The sequence below is a fragment of the Anomalospiza imberbis genome, chromosome 13 (assembly GCF_031753505.1).
Source record: "Anomalospiza imberbis isolate Cuckoo-Finch-1a 21T00152 chromosome 13, ASM3175350v1, whole genome shotgun sequence".
Classification (NCBI taxonomy): domain Eukaryota; kingdom Metazoa; phylum Chordata; class Aves; order Passeriformes; family Viduidae; genus Anomalospiza; species Anomalospiza imberbis.
Genome location: NC_089693.1, coordinates 14,205,700 through 14,223,581, shown reverse-complemented (window position 1 = coordinate 14,223,581; position 17,882 = coordinate 14,205,700). Strand labels below are relative to the sequence as shown.

At 40.6% G+C, this 17,882-nt stretch overlaps 1 protein-coding gene across 3 annotated transcripts in view; it reads right to left on the bottom strand.

Annotated features, from left to right (window-relative positions):
• RNF111 (ring finger protein 111) overlaps positions 1-11,916 on the bottom strand; it is a 46,713-nt gene extending 34,797 nt beyond the window's left edge. Inside the window, exon 1 of one of the 3 annotated variants that reach the window (XM_068204066.1) lies at positions 11,710-11,916. The gene's annotated coding sequence lies outside the window, so the exon portion shown is untranslated. Of the gene's footprint in view, positions 1-8,549; positions 8,883-9,015; positions 9,275-11,709 lie in introns of those variants that run through there. The other 2 variants (XM_068204069.1, XM_068204065.1) reach the window with 2 other exon arrangements.
• Between the last annotated feature and the right edge of the window lie 5,966 nt (positions 11,917-17,882).

Below are 17,882 nucleotides of genomic sequence, written 5' to 3'. Positions count from 1 at the left end.
TGGATACTTGACAGCTTCCTGCAAGTTGTGCTGAACTACCAGAAGGCTGCTGAAGAAAACATGTGCAACTATGCCCAAAGTGGAATAAGGCTGCCTAAGCAGCACAGCTGGGAATATGCATGAAGACACAAAAACCACCTGAGCTATTCTAGAAACAGCAGCAACAGCCACCCAGAGGGACCCTGACAGGCCTGAGAAGTTGGTCTGCATGAACCTCACAAAGTTCAACAAGGCTAAGTGCAAGGTCCTGCACCTGGGCTGGGGCAATCCCCAGCACAAATACAGGCTGGGCAGAGAGAGGAGTGAGAGCAGCTCTGGGAAGAACTTCAGAGGGTGCTACTGGATGAGAAGCATGTCAGTCATATCCTGGACTGGCTCAAAAAAGTGTGGTCAGCAGGTCAAGGGAGAGGATTGTCCCTGTATTCCACCTGGACTAACATGTCCAGCTCTGCAGCTCCTAGCATAAGGACACAGAGCTGCTGGAGCAAGACCACAGGAAGGCTATGAAGATGCACCCAGGGGTGGACCATCTGTCCTATGAAGACAGACTGAGAACTGGGGTTGCTCAGCCTGGAGAGGAAAAGTCTCCAAGGAGACATTACAGCACCTTTCAGTGCCTAAAGGGGCTCCAAGAGAGCTCAAGAGGGACTTCTGAAAAAGGCATGTAATGACAAGGGGGAATGGCTTCAAACCAAAAGAGGGCAGGTTTAGATTAGATATGACGAAGAAATTCTTCCCTGTGAAAGTGGTGAGACACTGGAACAGGTTGCCCAGAGAAGCTGTGGATGCCCCAAGCCTGGAAGAGTTAATGGAAAAGCTGGTCTTCAAGCAATGTGGTCTAGTGGAAGGTGTCCTTGTCCATGGCAGGGAATTTGGCAGTGGATGACTTTTAAGGCTCCTTCCAACCCACACCAGTCTGCGATGGTTCTATCATCTGTGGCAGGTTACGCAGCCCTGCCTACTCAGGTCCATAATCCTCTGCCTGAATCTCCAAACTCTTCAAAATGCTAATGCATCCTTACATGCAGTGCTAATACTTAACACTCATTTATTTTGTCATAGAACATATCAATACAAGACAAACTACAGAACAGATTTAAATAAGAATTTTTTAGACTGCTCCACATACTGATGCTTTCAGGAGCAGCCGTGAGCTAGCTGCTCCTAACAGACCCTAAAGAGTTAGTTATTTCAGTTTACAAAGGGTATAAACTGATGCATCATCATCCCAGGCAACCTGTGTTCTCTCCATAGCCATAAGCAACTACTACACTCTGTGAGATGTTATCTGGCATAAAAACTTTGCAAAAGGCATCTATGCTGCACAACTAACACCTACAGAAGCTGTAAGTTGAGAGGATCTTTCTGGAGATCAAGAACCTTTTGGATCCTAGAACCCCAACTGAACGGCCCCATTTGAATGTTCCCACTGGAAATCCTACAAACATTTATAACAACTACTGTGAAATATGAAGCCTATATCCTCTGATAAGAAAGTGCTGCTGTCCTCTATAGGAATTACAGCAGACAGTCACGTCTCACATGCAAGTCAAAAGCTACATTCATGCAAGTTGGAATAAACCTCCTCTTGCCAGTATAAATAAGGGGTTCTTACTTTATCAAAGCACTACTTTTTTTTATAGCAGTAAGTTTTAGTGGAATGTATTGTATAAGGCTACCTTTTTCTTTAGGGCTGAAAAAAAGTTGCAAAATTGGACAAAAAACTTAGGACAAACATTAGGAGTACAAAAAGTCTACCTAGAAGACAAAGACTACCAAAGCTGTGGAGTTCTGCTGTCTACTCTTCCCAGCTCCAGCTCTTAGATAGTCCTCACCGTGCTCATCCATACCCTCACACACATGCACCACCCTTCTTTGAAAAGATAAGGAATAAGACTTCCATTTTATCCAATTTCTAGTAAGGACAGGAATACAGCATTCAGAGCATCCACAAGCACATAGAACAAGCAGTACATAGTCCTTTTTCTGATCCTCCCAAGGTCACCTTTAAACTGTTATTTATGCACCACTGTTTTACAGAAATGTAACAGTCTAGTCAGTCTTCACCCCAGTCCAAAAGCAACCCAGACTCTCCCACAACAACCTTGTATTTCATTACACTTTTTTTAGAAAATCCACAAAATATTTCAATTTGGGGGGAAAAATATTTTTGTATACAGAAAACTTAATGTCTGTGAACACAGTCATAACTTGCCAGCATACACTACATGTCCAGCCTATACATAACAGTTTCCTGTCCTTTTAACATGATAACTTCAGAATCAAAGAGAATTGACCCCTTAATTTTTAAGAAGTGAAAATCTGAACATTTTCTCCTTATGTAAGCACAACCAAGGGCTGATTTACAAAGGATTCTGTTCTACTCATTGGAGTGCTACCCCCCCTCCTCTTTATTGTTAAACTAAAGTGGAGGAATCTCCATCAGTATGAAAATTCTGCATGCTGAATGTGATTATCTTTGCATAAGCTCTGTTTATTTTAGTGCAGAAGCCAACGTGCTGAAATACAGACATAGCTATTTAAGTTACAGCAAAAAAATTAGTGCAATGACATTTACACGTTGAGAAACCTCAAAAACTACTGTAAGATGACAAAAACATGAAAATTTCACAGTGAAAACTAGTGCATCTGAAACATTATTTACTGGATTTGTTTTATTCCAACAGGCAGCCTACATACACTAGCCAGTTAACAAAGATTCAAACATTTTGTATACTTTTACTCTTACAACCATGGAAATTCAACGAAGTAACCAAGAGCTTTTAATTTTTGCTAACCAGTAGAGATGCTGAAGGACTGTTTACTCACAGGAGAGCTGCTGCCTTCAACTACAAACTTACACAACAGCTTAAACAGGAGTGGTTTTGAAATGAATGACAGCAATCAACAATGACAAATAATCCATTCCTTCACTATTCAGAAATGCTATTACAAACTTCCAAACAAAAAAAAAAAATGACCAAAAAAAGACAAAGGCTGGACTAGATTTCAGTCCATTTTAAGTATCTTCAATGGTTAGACAAAAATGCCCACTTTTCTTCTGCATAGAAGACAAAATTTAAGGACTACAAAAATAATATGCAAATAATTAAGTCATTAGTATGAGATCATCTGCTGTTAAAACATTAGAAGTTCCTACAATATCTATTTCTAATTAAAAGTAGCCTTCAGAAGCTTTTTCAAAAAGCAGCAAGATGAAGTAAGCTCAATCAGAATTAGTGTTCTTCCTTCCTAATCAAAGCATGTGTCTATTGACTTAGTCCCCCATGTTTCCTCTCAAAGGTTTGATTTACTATCTTCCTTTAAGCCATTATGACTCAATGAAGAGCTGTTAAGACAGCTACCTGAAAACTACAGTTATTCTAAGTTGCACTCTCAGGTGTATGTCTATTTAGAATTATGAAGTGCACGTGACTTATCCATTCTCTTCACCACTTAAAAACATTCATATTAATCATTCCAAGACATACAGCTGTGCAAGAAAACTCATGCAAACTAGGAAGTCCCTGGAAATAGCTAAGTCAAACAACAAGATTAAAGAGGTCTTTACAGCAAGCTTATGATCACATAACAAAGCAAAACACATTTGAGTTATAAGACGGAGCAAAGGATTTTGTCATTAATAATTAATTTCTTTATAAACAATCAAAAAGTATGTAGCATTACAGCACTATAAAGCAGTAAAATGCTTTCTTACACAACATATAACTCAGCTGTTTGGTATAAACTTTGTTGATGAATACATGTGACCTAATATATCACTACCTTGAAAATGTATTTTCAGCCACATTCTAAAATATAGTCAACTCCCTTCACCACCTAGAAAAAAAATCTCCTCGCATTTTCTGTCCCTTTATTCAGTTCTAACTTGTTTTCTTTGCATGTGGTCACTGAACTCCCAACTAACTTTTAAAATTAATTCCCTTCCCTGATATGCAGCTTGTATCTGATTTTACTTTTAACACTATTTTTACTGACAAGCTAATACTCGTACTGTTAAATTCATGAGAATCTTTTTTCCCTCTCATTAAAAAGATGTATTCTTATTCTTTTAGCAAGACTTTTCCATTAGATATATCAAGAAACAGGAAAATGAAAAAGGTTATAAAATTCACACAAGGACTTCAGCAATGTGAGAAAGCCTAAGCACTGTTACTTTCCAATCTCAAGTACAGGCAGCCAAGCAAGACCAATTCCTGCATGGCCCTGACACACTGGAGGCTGACAGAAGGCTCAGGAGCCACTTCAGAAATTGGACCCCCAACTCAATCCCATGGACATTGAACCTCAGTGCTATCATGCCTGCTGCTTCAACAAAATAACGAACTCACTGAGCAGATCACCAAAAAAACCCCACTCATTTTCCTAAAAGAGGCAGTCCTGTGTTATTCATTTCATTTCTATCAAGCAGGGACAACCTGTATGCCTGTCCAATGCAGAGTAAGTGACAAGAAAAACATCTAATATTCACATCCACTATCAGGAAAATAAGTGCAATCAGATTTCAAAATTTTATTGCATTCTTCTTCACTTTTGGTTGTTCTTCACTTTTTATTACTTCATTAGAAAAACAGGGCTCTTCTAAAGCTCATTTTAACTACCAAATTTTAGCATCCTACATACTGGTCTTCTAATCTTAAACAGAAAATAAAGCAACTGATAAGTTAAAGATCTATGCATTTTATAAAACAGCAACAATCAGAAGGTAATCTAAAATTCCATAGTGTTTGCATTGATATTGTGTATCTTCATTTACAGGACAATATGAAATACTATTGCAAACCATTCTTAACTTCCTTTCTGTGCTTTAATGCAGACATGGTGATGACTCCATTTTTGAATGACAAAATCACTGGAGAATTCTCTGAGCAGAATACTCACGTTCTGCCCTACAGAAAGGTACAGTAATTCAGAGCAACATACACAGTATGAGTTATCAACTGCATGATAATGTTCTGGAAACAGGTTCTTGCTTACAGGCTCCCAAAGCCAGCCCACTGCATCCAGCCCAGACAGAAGGGTCTGCATGTGCTTTGCAGAGGTTCTACAGCTACATGAGCCACAGCAATGCAGGGAGGCTTATCCACATCTTGCAGGCAATTCTAGGAACCATCACTGGCTTGGAAAGTCTGCTCTTGAAGTGAAACAATGTTATTCCAAGTACAGTACTATCCTTACTAACCCTCACAAAGTCATCTCAAAGTCAGACCCCAGTAACTGTACTATTAAGTACTGTAATGAACAGTATCCAACCTCCGCACCAGCAAAGTCGCCTGAATTTTATCCCCCAAAAAATTCTTTTGGGACCTTCAAGGTTTGCTTCCTGATGCCTAAGTCAATTCATTATGTGATTACCTTGTAACAGAAATGTCAGGCCACCTATAGGACAGCAACAGAATGCCTCTGTTGAGCCATGTTGCCATTCACATCTGAGACTGAACAGCACTGTACTCCTAGGGAGACTACAGAAGTGTCTGTCTCACCTCGTCCAACAGAACCCAGTACACAACAGCTACAAACAGAAGAGCTCTTCAGGACAGGACCTATGGCCTGGCTCCAGCTGGAACAGACAAAATGCACAGAGCATGCGCAGCTGGAAGCACCTCCTGTTAGATGCAGAGCTTTCCCAGCACAGGTGAGCTGTGCTGCAGTACACTGAGTCAGTCCAAGGCAATAAAGGCACCCAAGGAAATCCCAGCCTGAATCAAGCATCACCATGCACACACCCACCTGGACAAGGAATCTGTCTGCCTTTGCACGATGGATGCAAGCAGGTATATCTGACAAAAATGTTGCTCACAAGCACATTTTTCAGTCTAGACATTTCTTTGCTATGTCCTAGGCTTAAATCAGTTAGCTACATTAACACTATGTAAATCATGGGTCTAAGATAGAAGCATTATGATTTGGCAATCAGGAATATTTTAGCTTCAGTGAACTCCAAGACAAAAATAACAGCATTGAACTTGGGAATAAAAAGTTGTAGCTTTATAAAATGATGACAAAATGCAATTTTTTATTAGAACATAAGATCTTAACTAGAAATTTTCCTTCCCGAGATAGTTAGGAAAGTTCTGAGATACACAGCAATCAAAAATTTAGAAAATTGTTTCTTAGTCCCCCTGACATTTTTGACCTTTGAGGTATGTGTAATTCTTGATGTAGTGTCATTTTGCAAACACTTCTCAATAAATCTTTGAGAAGCAAAGTTAAACATGATCTTTGCCACGGCTGCTACTAAGAACCTTTCAAGTGAGAATTGTGAAATTAACCATTAGGACAGTTTTATGCTGTTCTTCAGGAAACCTATGAGATGTAGGGGATTTTATAGATACTAAACTGAACAGATCTGCTAGTTTCAGGGGAAAGGACACTGCAGCAGACTTCTCCACTCTGCACCCAGCAGAGACAAAAGTAAACATTTTACCTAACAGCAGTCAAATATTAGGACTAAACTATATTGGAAAAAAAAAAAAAGACACAAGTAAATAGCCCTTACTGGCCTCTTGCTAGTAAAGCCATGAACCAGCCTTCTCAGACTTCACTTGGTAAACACTTAGTAAGGAAGATATAATTTTAATTCAGAGCAATTCCTTTTCCAAATAACATAAACTATATGACACAACAAAATAATCCTGTTTTATCACCAGATCTGTAGTGGTTTGGCTGTTTGCATGTCAGTAAGGTTGAAAATAGATTTATAAACATGCATATTGAGTAATATTGTATGGGATACATGTACAAGGAAAGGATAGGATAATGCTCAAAGTTGTAGTCTCCTAAGTTTTGTCGGTGTAGCTGCTTCCAAAGTTTACAGTGCTCTTGTAACAAACAAAATGTATCCACAGCTGAAGTCTTTTAACCAGTGAACTTCCTTCAAGGTTAAATACATATTGGTAGTTTTTTTGGTGGGCTCAGGTCAGGCCTAGCAGAGAACCCTAATGGAGCAGAAGGAAAGGAAGAAAATGTTTCTTTCACCAACCCAAACTTCTGCTGACAACTCACTTAAAGGAGATTACACACCAGGAAAGCCATGAGGAACCCTTTACACAACATCCACCTATGGCAAATCTATCTCTATGTACTATCCCCATTGTTCACCTGTGAATTAAATCGTCCTGTTCCCCATCCCATCATCACTCCCCCCTCAATTTCCCCCTATTTATTCAACTGCTTGACATGCAAGCCTCTATAATACACCAGCTATGGAGGAGGGAACTATCACCTCTATCTTCTCAAAAGAATGTCCTCACCATTAGAGGAAATACAAACAACTGAAATGAAAGGTTGAACATCTTGGAAAAAGAAGGCAGCAACTGCTGTCAGCTAAATGTTACTGCAACACAGCCACCTCCAGTGAAAATCAACTGCTATAACTGATCTGGTTATGTAGGTCAACAAAGTTACTAATTCAAATATAAACTGCGAGTCACAGTCGTGTTAAGATACGCTCTTAATACACTTCTACAAAAGCCATTGCTCCATAAAAGACATATTTCTGAAAGGTCGGAACGTTCTCATCTATATTTTGAAAGGACACACAAAATATGCATGAATGCTGTGAGCTGTTGTTCACCATCAAGCTCCCAATACCAGACACAATCTCATCTGTAGCTGCCAGGGCTTCAACCATCAATCAAAACCAGATTTTTAAATATGTGAGACTTCAAGAGTTTTAAAACAGGAAGCATGGTGCCTTGTACACTATTATTTAATTAAAGTGAACCATAAAATGTTCCTACAGCCTTTCCTGCCTTATGAATTCCATAGGTGATTCTACACTGTGGATGAGTGCACAAGACAAGTGACCAGATGCTTGCTCTATCAAATAAACCAAGATCACTTCTTTCCCTATCAATCCTTGCACATCAGCAAGCATCATCCTGTCTAACAGGGTTTGCCTCTGTTCCCTCCCTGTCCCAAGACCGCTCCTTTATCCAAAAAAAGTGCAAAAACACTTAAATTGCTTAAATTGTTCTGACAGCAAGAACTATGGATATATGAACAACAAGAAGATGTAATTTCTGGTTTTAAGACAGGGAAAGCATTGTAACTATTTAAATATTAGTTTTCCTGACAAAGCTTTCTACTAAGTATCCAGCATTAATACACCTTTGGAATTTTCTACAAGTTACAACAAAGACGAGGTAAGACCTTATACTGCACCTGAAAACCCATCTTTCCTTTAATAGTTTATAAGACAGATACCATGACAAACCCAGGTCTACACAATGAGCAGTCAATTCTTATCTTTTTGTTAAAACCTTTGTTTCTGAAATAACTGCATTAGAATCAAATTATTCTAATTACAGCAAACTCTTACCTCCCGCATTATGTCCTCTTCTGGAGAAGTACTTGGGTATCAGGAATTAAGGGTCTCATTTAATCAGCTAAAGCAACCAGGCCTTGCTTATGATTTTATTAAATCATTTCAAGGCATGGAAGAGCTTATTCAAACAACATGAAAATTCCATTAATGCATGCTCAGCCCTAACCACAGCAACACAGACACTTAGAAAAGCACATACCCTTAACACCTGCCCATTGTAACAGTGACAAGCCTACGTACCTCTGAAGATCCTGGCCTACATTTCTGAATGAACGTTACTTCCTTGTTCATCAGGCAAAAAAACACCTGAAAATGGTGATTTTTTTAAAAACATGGGTTAAGAGAACACTAACTTCGCAAACAAAACAAATGACGTCATAACAAACCCTATTACGCACAGAAATAGAAACTCATTTCCCTAAGGGGAAAATTTGTGACAAATTTGTGACAAAACCCCAGAGAGTGCTGCGGCTGCCCGCAGTGAAGACACCGCTTTGTGCGTCAACGAGGCGCTGAATAAAAAAGGAAAAATACATTCTGCGTGAAGTTCCCACCCGCCGCACAGCCCCGCCGGTCACCGCTGCCGTCAGGGCGCCGGGCGGGGGAAGCGGGGAGCCCCCGCCCGGCCCCGGCCCCACCCGCGGGGCCCCCGCCGCCCCCCGTACCTGAGACAGCGAGGCCGCGGGCGAAGGGGCGGGTGCCGCCGGCGCCCTGCGCAGGGCCGAGGGGTAGAGGCGGCCCCGGTGGGCGCCGCAGTGACCCCGCGGCGCTGCGCGGTGCGCCTCGAGAGGCCGCAGCGTCCTGGCCGTGCCGGTGCAGCCGCTGCCCCGCTCCGGTCCCGGTGCGGCCGCTGCGCCGGGCGGGCCCCGCTCTGTTGTGGCGCAGCCCCCGCCGCTCCCTGCCCAGCGCAGCGCGACAGTCGGCGCTGCTTTACAGCCGCCCGCAAAGCGCAGCCGCGCCGGCGCGCGCCCCGCCTCCCGCCGCGCCCCCTGCCGGGCGGCGGCGGCGCCGCAACGCGGGCTCCGGACGGGACGGGACGGGACGGGACGGGACGGGACGGGACGGGACGGGACGGGACGGGACGGGACGGGACGGGACGGGACGGGACGGGACGGGACGGGACGGGACGGGCGGGCTCCTCAGGGCTCCGGGCAGGTCGGGATGGGCTCCTCAGGGCACTGGACCCGTCGGGATGGGCTCACGGACGGGCGGCACGGCCCTGGCTGCCTTCGCAGCTGCTGCATTTAGGCGGTTGTGCGTAAATGTGTAAAGCGGTGGTGTCAGAGCATGGAGCGGGCTCTGCTCGGTGGTGCCGAGGAATGGGACACAAGGCAATGGGCAGAAACACGCACAGAACGTTCACCCCGACCTGAACTTCGGTCAGAACTTGGCTGTGCAGCGAGCGAGCACTGGAACGGGCTGCCCGGGTACCCTGCAGCCGGACGCAATCCTGTGCCGTGGCCTCTGGGATGACCCGGCTTGAGCAGGGAGGTCAGAGCAGCGGGGACCCGCTGGGGGCCCCTCCAACCTGACCCTCTCTGTGATGGCCCTTCAGCACTTGTCTGAAACCATTCGTTTTCTGCCCACTGGGGGCCCCTCCAACCTGACCCTCTCTGTGATGGCCCTTCAGCACTTGTCTGAAACCATTCGTTTTCTGCCCAGCGCTGTGTCTCCCTTGGCATCGCAGTATCTCACGGCTGCCTGTCCTGCAGCCAGTGGCCGACAAATCCCAGCTCTCCACCCCAGCTCTTTAGAAATAGGAATTTATTTGCCTTTACTGCACAATGCAGTCAGTGAGTCGGGATGAGGTGAGCCTTCCCCCTCTACATTACTGATGTGCACACCAGCGCTGAGGAACCTGTCCCGGACAGTGGCCGCGTGTCCCAGGGCCGGCACACAAACACCAGGCTTTGGGAAGGCTCTCATACAGCAGCAAGCCTCAGTGTCCGCTGACTTTGCAACGGCCAGAGGCCAGGATATCTCTGCCAGAGATGACCTTTCATCAATGTCAGGGTACACATTCCAGCTCCAGATTGAAACACTGCATAGACAAGGGTCCTATACTGTCAGTGGTCAGCAGCTACACAAACCCGAGGCTTTGGAGCAGAAAGGTACAGTCTGGTCTAGAAATAGTTAAAGATCTTACTCAGAAGGCGCTGCACCAGAGAGTCATCAGTACACAGCAGTTCCTACGTGTTTTGGAGGAGCTAAACTGCATGCATCATTACAAAAGAAGTTGTCACTGTGGAAAAATGCATGTTGACACTATTAATTGCATGAGTTTCTGAACAGAATTTCCTTAAAGCAAAAGTGGATAAAACAACATGGAAATTAGACTCTACTTAAATATATGTCCAAAAGTGTACAAAATGCAAAAAGTGCTATAGCACATAAATGATGTGAAAATAAAGATTTTTTTCAGCTTTACGTGTGAAATGCGAACACAGAAGAAGTGAGACCCACTTAGAATTAAGATGGAAAAAAGGATCACAGGTTATTTAATATGGTTCCATGAGCAAAGCAACAATTAATTTCAGTTTGCAATAAAGACAATAACGCAGGTTTTTCCAGCATTAACTGTCTACCTTTCTCTACTTATTTCTTGGGTGTTGTGTAGTTTTCTTTTTTTTAAGTCATGCCACATCCAGATAATTTCGGTAAACAAAGACACAGCCACAGATGAAATAACCAATGAAACTGGGGAGAATGTGAAGACAGCAACAGACAGTGGGAGGAAGGTCATGGCATTCGATGGAGGTCACCAGTGGCTTGACTGTGTAAGCGATTTTAATATTTTCCATTAAGCACTAGATCCAAAGTTGGAATACTTTACTAAAAATCAGCTGGGGAAAAAACAATCAAGACAATATATGGGAAGAAGTGAATGACCCAGAGGACTAATAGAAGCAAAGTGAAAAAATATCAAATACAAAGAATGTGCACTTGAATGTTAATGACCAAAAGTTTTGGGTATTTGTCAGGTAAAAGGCAGCTGGATGTGAACTTCAATTACCAATGTAATTAAGTAAATGACCATCAGTCAACAACATTTTGTAGACATGAAAAAGCAAATATGTCTTAATAATAATTTAGTCTAAATAATTTTCAGAGAGAGAGGTTTCAGTGCTATTGCAAAAATTATTCCTGATATAGTCTTGCAACTTTTTTTTAATATGTATGCAAGGAAGATGAACTCTAATCTTAGTGGGACACTCAAGAAAACTCAGTATAGATAATATGAGAGGAAGCTAATAAACTTTGGCTGGATTGCTTTAAGAAATGAGACACAAGAGCATTGTGAATAAGCTGATCAGAGACTAATACCAATAAAAAACCTCACCAACTAGTTAGGTATTTACCTATTTATGTAATAATTGGTTTGAACTCTTGCGTCAAAGGTGACAGAAGGGTAGTTCTTGGTAAAGAAAATGTAGAGTCACTTTCTGCTCACCAACTGAAAGACAAAAGATCATTTCAGAAACAAAAACAAGTGGCTAAAGTTTTCAGTTCACAAATTAAAAAGCAAATGCAGTCAGTCTTGATTTTCTCCCAGTGAGAAGTCACAGTGGCCAAATGATCTGTAAATGTTCTGTGTACAATTCCATAGACCTTTCTGTAACACAAAGGCAGAATTTCTAGGATCTTTATTGGCTAAGATTTCCTAATACCTATTTCAATATGGACCACCAGCTGACAAGAATCTAGTAATTTGTGGGCCAGTCACCCTTAAACAAACTCTTGATAAAAATTAGTTTGTCCATTATTGACTGGTTATTAATGTAATTTTTAAAGAGAGGTGATGTAGAAAATATTTAAGTACCCAGAATTATTCACTATTAAAAAAAAAAAAACAAACAACCTTCTATCTATGCCCTTTCATGGAAGTTTCTTCTGCCATTATCTTAGTATCTTGCAGAGACAGACAGTTGTCTTGAAATTAGATTATTGATTCCTTGGAACAAACCAAAACATTCTCCTTCTCACACTTCTTAGGTACAGAAAACCAAAAGATTAAATGGAATAACTCTAAATCACTAATGCAAATTTCAGAATGGCTTTCAGGCTATGGTGTCATCAGTTCATACTGAACTCTTCAACTTCTTCTAACTACAGCTGAACAAAACCATTTATATGCACACCCCAGGGCCTGGCAGAACTAAAGACACTGAGAAGAAATGATCTTATCCAAGATAAAAGATGCCAGCCAGCAGGAGATTGCACTTTACATTTTTGGCAAAAAGACTAAAAAAAGTAACCCCCTTATCCGGAGGTGCCTTCAGCAGCTTGGCTGCCTGGCTGGACACAGCTCAGTGCAGGGCTCCTGGAGAAGTTTGCTGGCCCAGAATGAAAGCAAGGCACAGCTTTTTCCAGGGGTGAGCAGCAGCTTCTGCAACAGCCCCGCGGGCACGGGAAGGGCTCAGCCCAGAGGGCTGGCTCTGCTCTGGGCCCCGCTGGCTGAAGCCTGCTAGTGGCCAGGACAGCATGGAAGGTGCCCACATGTAAAACTCCGCCCGCAGACAGGAGTGTGCATCTGTCACACGCACACTGCTGGGGGAGCTGTCACTTGCAGCCAGGGTATTCATCGGGCCATCCTTGGCATTTACATCAGACGCGCTTCTGTAGACTAGACATGGACCGTACTCAAGCATATATTGAAATGTTTGCATGAGTTAAGTCAACTTACAATTACTAGTAATAGTAGTAAAATATAAAGCCCCATGTTGTGAAGATGATACAGAAAACCAGATAATACAAAAACATTTCTGTGTTAGATCACAAAAACTCTGGGATTGATACTTGGATGATAAACAGTCACAGCTCCAGTTAGCCCAGATGAAGATCTTAACAGTGAAAATTGAAGAAACTGGGAAAAGATAAAAAATCCTGAAATATTTATATTATGAAAAATTGCTACTAGGAAACAAGAAAAGAATGATCATTTGCAGAATCAAAAATTAAACTTGATGGTTGTCTGTGCTATATATTTTCTGATGGAAAATTTTGAATGCAATCGATCAAAGAGTTTTCAAAAGCTCTGGAAAATAACATGCACCACCCAGGTAATTTATATTTTTAAGATATATGGAAAAACAAAATAGCCTGCATTACAGTATAATGTTGATATAGAAATTACCCTCCAGTCACTCATTTGATTTCATGTTGTACAGCCTGATAAGGCTCTGTAAGGTTAGAAACAGCACTTTCACAACACCTGACTTCAGAAATTATGCAAATCCCTGCTAAGGTCTCACAGTATCTTTCTGAGATTACCTGATAGCTTAAATATTTAAGTTGCCATATAATTAAGAAGGTGTGGTGTATATAATTACTTGGAAATAGCTAGTTTGTTGACAGTATTTTTAATAGTTCTTTTTCTTATTCAAAAACAAATATGTCACCAAGCTCTTAGTAGAAAGATCACGAGATATTCCTATTTATTCTTTCAGTTCATGTACAATAATGGGGCCAAATATATTTTTGTGTTTTAATGATGCATCAGTGGCTATTTTTAGAGCAATTAGGTTTAAAACAAACAAAAGCATCCTGCATTTAATGATCTGACTTTGCACTAAGAAATTCAATAGCCATTTCCTAGCATGTACATATGGTTTCAGTGGTAAAATATATTTGTGTTTGATTTACACTTGGATTTATGTTCTTTTCCTTGGTGTTCTCTAGAAGATTATAATGGGAGCAATTGAGAGATCAGAAATTCATTTTTACAAACCTCCTCTGCTCATTGTGCAGTACATCAATAATACATCAAAAAGAAAATTATACATTCAGTGTGGAAAATGATATTTTTTTATATAGCAGTGATACATATTAAATTATCAGTAATTTTTATCTCGAAGGGTATCTATTGTCAGGCATTCACTGAAATGTCCCAAATACTCTTGCTCTGCCTGCAGTCAAGAGAAATAGTGTGGTTTAAAATGGTAGCAACCAGTCAACGTAACATGAGAACTGGGACAAGACTCAGTGTCTTTCAAAGTAAAAAGGATTCTTCCTGCTATTTCAGTTAGTCCAGTATCAGCCTAGCCTCACTCTTTTAAAAAGGGTTAGACTGAAAAAGGAACTGAGTCACTGCATCATATATTCCTGTAATAACAAGCTTTCATGTAGTCAGCCCCCAAAGTAGATCCAAAAATCTGTACTAGAAACTTGGATTTCAGAAGTAAACAAACAAAAGATTGTTAGAGTTGTTGTTAACTAAAGTTAAGAGTAAAAACACACACTGCAAAAGTCAATTTTTAAAAGAAGCAATATGTTAAGCAGAGAAGTACATAGATCTTTGCAATAAAAAAAAAAGAGAAATATGTTTCCAGTGAGACAGGGTTCTGATTAACTGTAGAGACTGTATTTGGAGGTGACCTTCCAGCACCCCAAACCCCTCTCCTTTTCCAGAACCAACATCTCCTTTTTTTTAGAAGGGGATATGGACAAATGGGTGGCTGTGTGAAGAGGAGGAAATTGGGACAGCCTGTTGATTCTAGTTGAATGCTCTAGCCAGGCTTCCTTACAAAAAAAAAAGGTAAGAACCACTTCTCTATGTTTAAAAACACCGAATACCCCTTTATTTTTACAGAGTCCAAACACACTAAAACTGCAGTTTTAATTAATTTAAAAATTCAGGTACCAGCTGCATAAAGCCATTAAAGAGATGAGAAAGCTGGTGCTTGCTCCTGCATTGTGCTTCAGTGTCAGGTTGGGAATGGACTGGGCAGCAAAGGTGGAACTGGGATAATCTACACAGAAAAACCTCACCAAGGTATAAAGCCCAGGGGAAAACATGACAAATCTAAGGATATACACAGCTTCCAGCTGTCTCACACACGAAGTAGACAAAAAACAATTTACAGGAGCACAAGTCTGTACATGTTTAAATACTAATATATGGGCCTGTCATTTCTCTTCTTTGGAAGTCTATTACCATTTCCTAATCAAACCTTTCCACGAATTTCAGAACCTAATGGTAGAAAACAACATTTATTTTGAAAACTGGTAGATGTTTCAAGAGACCAGAAAAGGATTGAGTGTTTTTCTTTAGGAATAAAAAACAAACAAACAACACAACAATCAAACGAACAGGAAATTAGAATCCAGTCAACTTGATTAAAATTCCTGGATGAATTCAAAAATATTTTTAGATACCTGTAAAATAACAAAATGATAAATAACAACCAATATGATTGGTTCATAACAGTCTATCAAACCAACCTAGTTTTCTATGTCTGGTTCTACAAACATAAATAAATTGAAGATCTTCACTTCAGCAAGGCTCTTCTGTTTCATTGACATTTTCATAAAAAATATATGGAAATTTGATCTGGACAGAAAATCCACCAGTTTGATGCAAAAGTGGTTGTACTTCGAGGATCCCTATTAACAGTTTATATCAAACAATATCAAAATGCATAAATACTAAACTTCCATCAAACAAAAATTCCTTGTGCATTTCTATATTGCAATCTCTTTGCATAAAGGCTTAGAGACCACATTTATAAACCTGGAGTTGACCCCCAGCTGGGAGGTTCTGCCAAGAGGAGAAGCAAGAGTAGAGTTTGAAATCGTTGCAACAGGAGGATGATGATTCTACAAACACGAGTGCAAAGTTCTGCACTCAACAAGAAATCAACTGCACAGAGAAGAGTAATTGTTGTAATAAACTTGCAGAAAAGAAACCAGTGGGCAGAGTGGACCATAAGCAGAACACAGCAAGTTCATGAGGTTGGAAAAGGCATCCACTCTGCTGAGATGCATAATCACTGAATTGCCACCAAGGTAACTTTGGGAAGTTGTGAAAAGATCGGGTGGGAGCTAGAGGGGTACAGCAACAAAAAGTCTTGTGTTGCAGAACTGATTAAAAGAAAAATAATCTGCGCTTTTCATAAAAAAACAACACAAAAGAGAAAGACTGAACAAAAATATGGTCTCAATTTGTGTAAAAGGATGCTGCAAAAAGAAAGAGAACATTGTCCATATTCACTTGAAATAAATCAGCTGAACTACAGCAAAAGGTATTTAATCCAGACATTAGAAAAAGGAGAGTTAAGGACTAGACTGGACTGCCTGAGGAATGAGTGGAATCTGTGTTTAAGGCTTTAAGAACAGGTTATGCAAACATCCTTTGAGGTTGTTTTCATAATAGTTTATTGTGCCTTGAGGCAGGAGGATGACTGAGAATCCAGGTAAGGTCTTGGTTGCTTTTTATTTGAGGAAGGGACGTGTTAAGTGTAAAGCTTTAACATCTACATGACCTCAACCAACATGCACTGAGGTTTAGGTATGTCAAGAAATCCCTAGAAACCAGTGCAAGTGCTGTATTTTATCCCTCTCATCTTCCTTCCAGAAATGAGACACGCTAAACTTGCCTTCACAAATACTGGAACCCACACAGTGGGTTTTGGGTGTATTTGCACAACAGTGTACCACAGCAAACCTGACGGCCCTGATTAAAATTTTGCTGCAGTGCTGAATTCAAGGTCATGTGAAATAAAACAGGTCTTTTTCCTTACACTTACAAAAATGTTTCTGTAGTCTAAAGTTAGGCTAGCCTTCATCTATTAACCTCAAAGTCAATCCTGTTCTATTTGATGTTAATACAAATGTTGTCACAAAAGACAGCATAATCAAAAATATATAGTTTTATTTAAGATTGTTCTTTTTATAAAAATCTTGCTATCACCTGCAACAGCAGCATAACATAGCTAAAACATGCATGCAATTACCAGTCCAAAGCGTGCTTTAAGACTTCTGTGCATGTCTACTTTTAAATACATAGATTTTACCCTTTGTCAACTGATTACTTAATGAAAGTGTTACTTCAGGTAATTTTGAAATGCACTTCCAAGTGCACTTTGAGGAGAAAAAAAGAGAATGGTGCAACACATCTTTTAGGATTCACAACTTAATTTGCACAAAAGGTTGTTCAACAAAGATTTGTGAAATAAGACATTCATTTTTCATTTTTATCTATATGTAATTTCTGAATGAAAAGACAGAATAAGAGGACTGTTGTGACTTCAATTTATACGTACTTAAATTCTGCCTCATTTGAAGATTTAGTAGAAGATTAACATCCGTTGCTGACAAAATAACTTCAAGAGTTTCCTACAGAAAATTAATGAAAGGGAACTAAGATGTAACATCTTCCATTACCTGGTACAAGTACAGCCTAATAAATTATAAGAGGTACTTTGGTAAAAATTTAAAACATTAGTATTGTACTTCTGGAATACTTCCAATAACAAACTGTTACACAAACAGATCAATTGTTCATTTCCTAAACTGCGACAAGTCAGGGTCAGAACACGCAAGAATCACAGAAGTTGTTAGGTCGGAAAAGACTTCTGAGATCATGGAGTCCAACCTGTGGCTGAACATAGCGTCAGCTGGACCGTGGCAGCAAGTGCCACGTCCAGTCTTGCCTTAAACACCTTCAAGGACAGTGACTCCACCTCGCTGGCCAGCCCGTTCCAGTGTATAATCACCTTTTCTGTGAAAAAATTCTTCCTAATGTCAAACCTAA